Source organism: Equus przewalskii, chromosome 8 (assembly GCF_037783145.1).
Source record: "Equus przewalskii isolate Varuska chromosome 8, EquPr2, whole genome shotgun sequence".
In the NCBI taxonomy this organism is placed as follows: Eukaryota; Metazoa; Chordata; class Mammalia; order Perissodactyla; family Equidae; genus Equus; species Equus przewalskii.
Genome location: NC_091838.1, coordinates 76016795 through 76021875, shown reverse-complemented (window position 1 = coordinate 76021875; position 5081 = coordinate 76016795). Strand labels below are relative to the sequence as shown.

Genomic DNA, 5081 nt, shown 5'->3' with positions numbered 1-5081 from the left:
GCCAGTAAGTACTTGGAAAGATGCTCAACATCACTAATCATTTAGGAAATGAAAAATCAAAACCACAACGAGATACCACGTAGCATACTTTTTATCAAAAATCAGAAAATAAGTTTTGATGAGGCTGTAGAGGAATTGAAAGTCTTGTGCCCTGTTGATGGGAGTGTAAAATGGTACAGCCGCTATGGAAAACAGTATGAATGCTCCTCAAAAATTAAAAATAGAATTACCATATGATCCAGCAATTCCATCTATGGGTATATTCCCAAAGGAATTGAAGCAGGGAATCTGATATTTGTGCACACATGTTCACGGCAGCATTCTTCCCAATAGCCAAAAGGTGGAAGCAAGTCAAGTGTCCATTGACAGATGACTGGATAAACAAAATGTGATGTATATACACAATGAAATATTATTCAGCCTAAAAAGGAAGGAAATTCTGATACGTTCAACAGCATAGATGAACCTTGAGAGCATTATGCTAAGTGAAACAAGGCAGCCACAAAAGACAAACACTATATAATTCCACTTCTATGAAGTAGCTCGAGCAGTCAAATTCATAGAGACAGACGGTATAATGGTGGCTGCCAGGGGCTCAGGAAGGGGAGAATGAGGAGTTTTCATTTAATGGGTACACAGTTTCAGTTTGGGAAGATGAAAATTTTCTGGAGATGGACGGTTGTACAAGAATGAATGTACTTAATGCCATTGAGCAGTACACTTCAAAACTGTTTAAAATGATAAATTTCATGTTATGTATATTTTACCACAAAGACAAAATAAAATGAATAAAACATGGTTCTTTCATAAAGTCGCCATGATGACCACTTTTTTTCTCTTTTCAGAAAAAGAAACTATTGTGTCCTGTCTTACTAAGATGATTGCAAAGATTTTCGGACAATCAGTGGATCTTCTTCCAAAGCTTCCATGAGTTAAGATTCTCTAAAATAGTTCTATCACCTTCATCCATTGCTTTAGACGCAGTCTGCCTTTAGGGTCCTTTAAGTATACATTAATATGAAAACGAGGCATTGCTCCTTCACACACTTTCATTGGATCCGGACTCTGAAGGTGAAGTGGCTGGAATCAAACCACAGCTCCTTAAGGCCTGGGTTGATTGCAGACTTCGAATGCAGTGCCGCTTGGTGAAACAAGGTGAGGGGATGACATGGGCTTCAGGGAAAAGGAGCTCACCTTGAATTTGTAACTGTGGCTGCTTTTCGTTATGATCAATGGCCCCTGGCCCCTGTCCACATCAATCTAAGACTTGTTTCCCCCTCAGAGCAAAGCCAGCCTCAACAACACAGGACTCAAATCTGGTCATGACGCTGCCACAAAGGCTGCACTGGCCTGGAGCACTCCCACCCCGGGACCTCTGTGGTGGTGCTTCCAGCCAAACAGGTAAGCTGGCATGACAGCTCGCTGACTTGGTCCAGACAGGGCTGGGTGGCCCAGGCGGAGGTGATCTGCCTGGCTGAGTGGCGGAGGGCCAGGCAGAGACGTTCAGAGCCTGGGCCAAATTCTTTCCCACCGTTCATTCTGGGAATTGAGGCGAGTTACTTAATTTCTTTCCATTTTAGTCTCCTCTTTTGTAAAATGGGGATGAGACCTGCCTGGCAGGTTTGTTCTCAGGATTGTATATGACAATCCACGTCACTTGTCTGACCCTGTAGGTGAGTCTTCCCTGAATCTCACCTCTGTTATTTAATATAATGTTCCGAGTAAAGCAATTTGCTTCTCGCCTAGGCACTTTTGTATGAGCTGCTCCGAATGCCTGGAGTGCCCTCCTAGTCCTTTGCAAACTACTATGAATCTTTCAATATGCAACCCGGATGTCATTCATTTTTCCTTAAGGCCACGGACCCTCTTACTCCTGTGGAGACAAACGATGCTCAATACTCTCTCTCCTCTGCTCCACTCCCAGGTCCAATTCCATATTTCTATTGTCAGGGTCTCCTTATTGAATTGTGGCTTGCTGTTTCTCTGTCTCCTGCGCTAGTCATTACTCTTTCCCAGTATCTGCAGACTTTTTGGTGGAAGGCCTGATGGTAAATATTTTAGACTTCGAGGGCCATATGGTCTCTGCTGTAACTACTCAATGCTGCCGTCGTGTTGCAAACACAGCTGTAGGTGATAGGTAAACAAATGAGTGTGGCTGTTCTTCCGGTAAATTTTATTTACAAAACAGGCAGTAGCCCAAAGTTAGTCCATAGGCCATAGTTTCTGACTCCCGCTCTATCCTACTCATGTAGCACAGAGCTAGGCATAATAACATTGGAAAAATGTATTTGTCCCAAATTCTGGGCTCAAGCCTGGCCCTGAAATGTCCTCTTCCATCCATCTGTTCTGTTCCTGTCTGAGATGGGCCCACTGGATGCCAACAGAAGTCCAGCGAGACCCATTACATGTGCCTTTTGCTCCAGTGGCTAGGTATTGTGTTTTCTTGCTTGGGCCTGGGCCAAAACCACAAGGACGTCTGATATCAGGAAAAGGGTGTTGTTCATGGACTCAGAAGACCTGGGTTGAATTCCTAGTTTGGACACTCACAGTGTAATCCTAGGCTGACCACGTCACCCTTTTCAGCCTCAGTTTCTTCATCTACAAATAGGCTTTGTGCTTACATTGGAGGACTGCAGTGGAGATCACGATGACAGCACACGTGATATTGCTTTATGAGCTGACTTGCTAGTCAAGATCATTATTACTGTTATTAGACCCAGATTGCAGCCTTCTTCCATACTCCTCTCCCTGGGCTGGTAGGAGAGCTGTGTGTTCATTCATTTATTCACTCACATTTAATTACAAATTTAAGATTAGAATATTGGAGATAAATAAGGAAAGAAACTATTCTATTGGGCCAGTACAGGCTCAACATTCCAAGCACTGTCTAACTATCTTATTTATTGTCTAGTTCTATTCTGATATGTTCCAGTGATTTGGCCACTGGACAAGGGTGTGGGATGAGAGAAACCACAGTGCTTGCCTAGATTCTCAGAATCTGAGAAGTACTAAGTCATGCATCATCAATGGAGCTACAGGAGGACAATGAGTCAGTGTGACAGTTTGTTTCTGTTCCACCAAAGTCTGCTCTCCTGTTCTCCCCAAGTCACAGCCATACTACCTGTCTCTGCAGGTGGACATGGCCATGAGACTCAGCTACAGCCAAGGAAGCGTAAGAAGAAGTAGAACGTGCCACTTCTAGGCCTGGACCTTGGGAAAAACAAAACATAGGAAAGAAGAAAATCCCTCCTATGCACACCTCTTGTTTTCCCACTTCCTCATGGCCTGGGAGGGGTATTGATGGGAGCAACCCTGCAAGCCACAGCAGCCTGGACCCCTTAATGATCCACTGGAGTGATCCCTGGAGTGGAGCTGCCCCTGACGTGGAACCCTCACCTTGGACAGTTAACTGAGAATAACACAGACCACTTGCTGTGTTGTATTGTGTTATATTGTGTTTTCAGCCACCGAATTTTGATGCCTATTTGTCGCAGAATTTTCTTATCAAAAATGATATAGCTATATCCACCCTATTTCCTTCCTTCCTTCACATCTTCCTTTCCTTCCTGCCTGCCTTCCTGTCTTCCACTTCTTTCCTTAACTGCATAAATCTGTAACCCTCAAGGTGAGATGTACTTTGGATGTAAGACTTCAAATTTTACAAAGTTAATGTGGTATACAACGGCTGCTCCCTTGTGAGACCTGGAGCTTATACAATTTGGGGAGCTTCTTCAAGTAAAACTTACAAAATCTTGAATACAAAATCAGGTACGAAAGCCCTGAAGTCTAAGCCTTATCAGCTTCTCAGTAGATCCCCCACCGGTGGTGTATGCATGATATACACAGTAATATATGAGTACTGGAAAGTTCTGCCTGAACCTACTAATCAAGTGTATTAATATTTCTGCACAAAAACTTGTGAATATTCTATCAATGAAGATTATATTTAGACTCCCAGTAATTCAGGTCAAGTTTCTTGCTGAAATTAGTTAAGGTCAGGTTTGGTCTGGCTGTCAAATGAAGTTTTAAAAATATAGCTTTCAGAGCTTTTTGGATTTTGGAATTGTGGATACGGGATCTGCATAACTCATGTTAAGTCCTTCTTAGGTACTGGGAGGGAAGGAGGGTACTATATGTACAATCTAAACCCCTGCCTTCAGAGAGTCTACCATCTCACCAGGAAATACAGCGTGAAGTAACAGAGATCCAATGTGGTTACTGCTGCAAAAGTAGCTCACACAGAATGAAAGACTTGTGCCACCCCCAAGAGTTTCCTGTTGGTGAGCACAAAGTCCATAGGGAAACAGGAAGCTCGGAGAGTCTCTGAGCCCTACCACTATGACATTCCCTGATGTTCACCTGGATGACATGGCAGGTCCAGGTGTTCCAAAGAGTGAGTCGGTTAGAAGCAAGCTCACTGAAGAAGCAGAGAGACCCAGCTCAAATTCTAATTCTTCCACTTACTAATTGTGATACTGGGTAAGTCACCTCTTTAGAGTCATCAGCTGTAATTAATGACATACACCAGTTGTGTTACCGGCTACCATTTGTCGAGTCCTTACTATGTATTGTGATACATACTTGAGATGAATGGTCTCATTTAATCCTCCCCATAACCCTATGAGATAGACTTATTATCATTTTAAGACTAAAGAGTTAAAGATCAGAGAACTTTAGAAACTCATCTAAGGTTCCAGTCCATTTGGCTCCAAAGCCCAAGCATGGAACTACTGTGACTCTGCCCCCGTAAAGATGGTAATCCAGAAAGTCATGAACATAAAATGGGGCTGAGTCTGGTTTCTCCCAGGTTTCTGCATTCTCCACCCTCACTCTAAATTTGACCAAGACACTGATGTCTTCTAGTCTCACCTCTTCCTTTCCAAGATGACATTATCCTAGATTTTAAGACAGAGATCATAAAAGACAGATCATAGGAGACAAGTGGACTATGACTAGTTTTTGTGGCCCTAAAAATATCTTAAGCTTTTCTGAAATTTCAATTTGGTAATTTTGTATAAAAACCTGTACATCAGCCTTCTCTTGAGAAACTGAGAGAAATGATAACAGTAGGCTTGCGTTTT

General features: G+C 42.8%; 1 long non-coding RNA gene across 1 annotated transcript; it reads left to right on the top strand.

Annotated features, from left to right (window-relative positions):
• The first annotated feature begins 849 nt into the window (after positions 1 to 849).
• LOC139085161 (uncharacterized) lies at positions 850 to 3891 on the top strand. Its single transcript, XR_011543238.1, has 3 exons — positions 850 to 1155; positions 1283 to 1401; positions 3134 to 3891. It is a non-coding gene; the product is annotated as an uncharacterized lncRNA (long non-coding RNA).
• The last annotated feature ends 1190 nt before the right edge of the window (positions 3892 to 5081 follow it).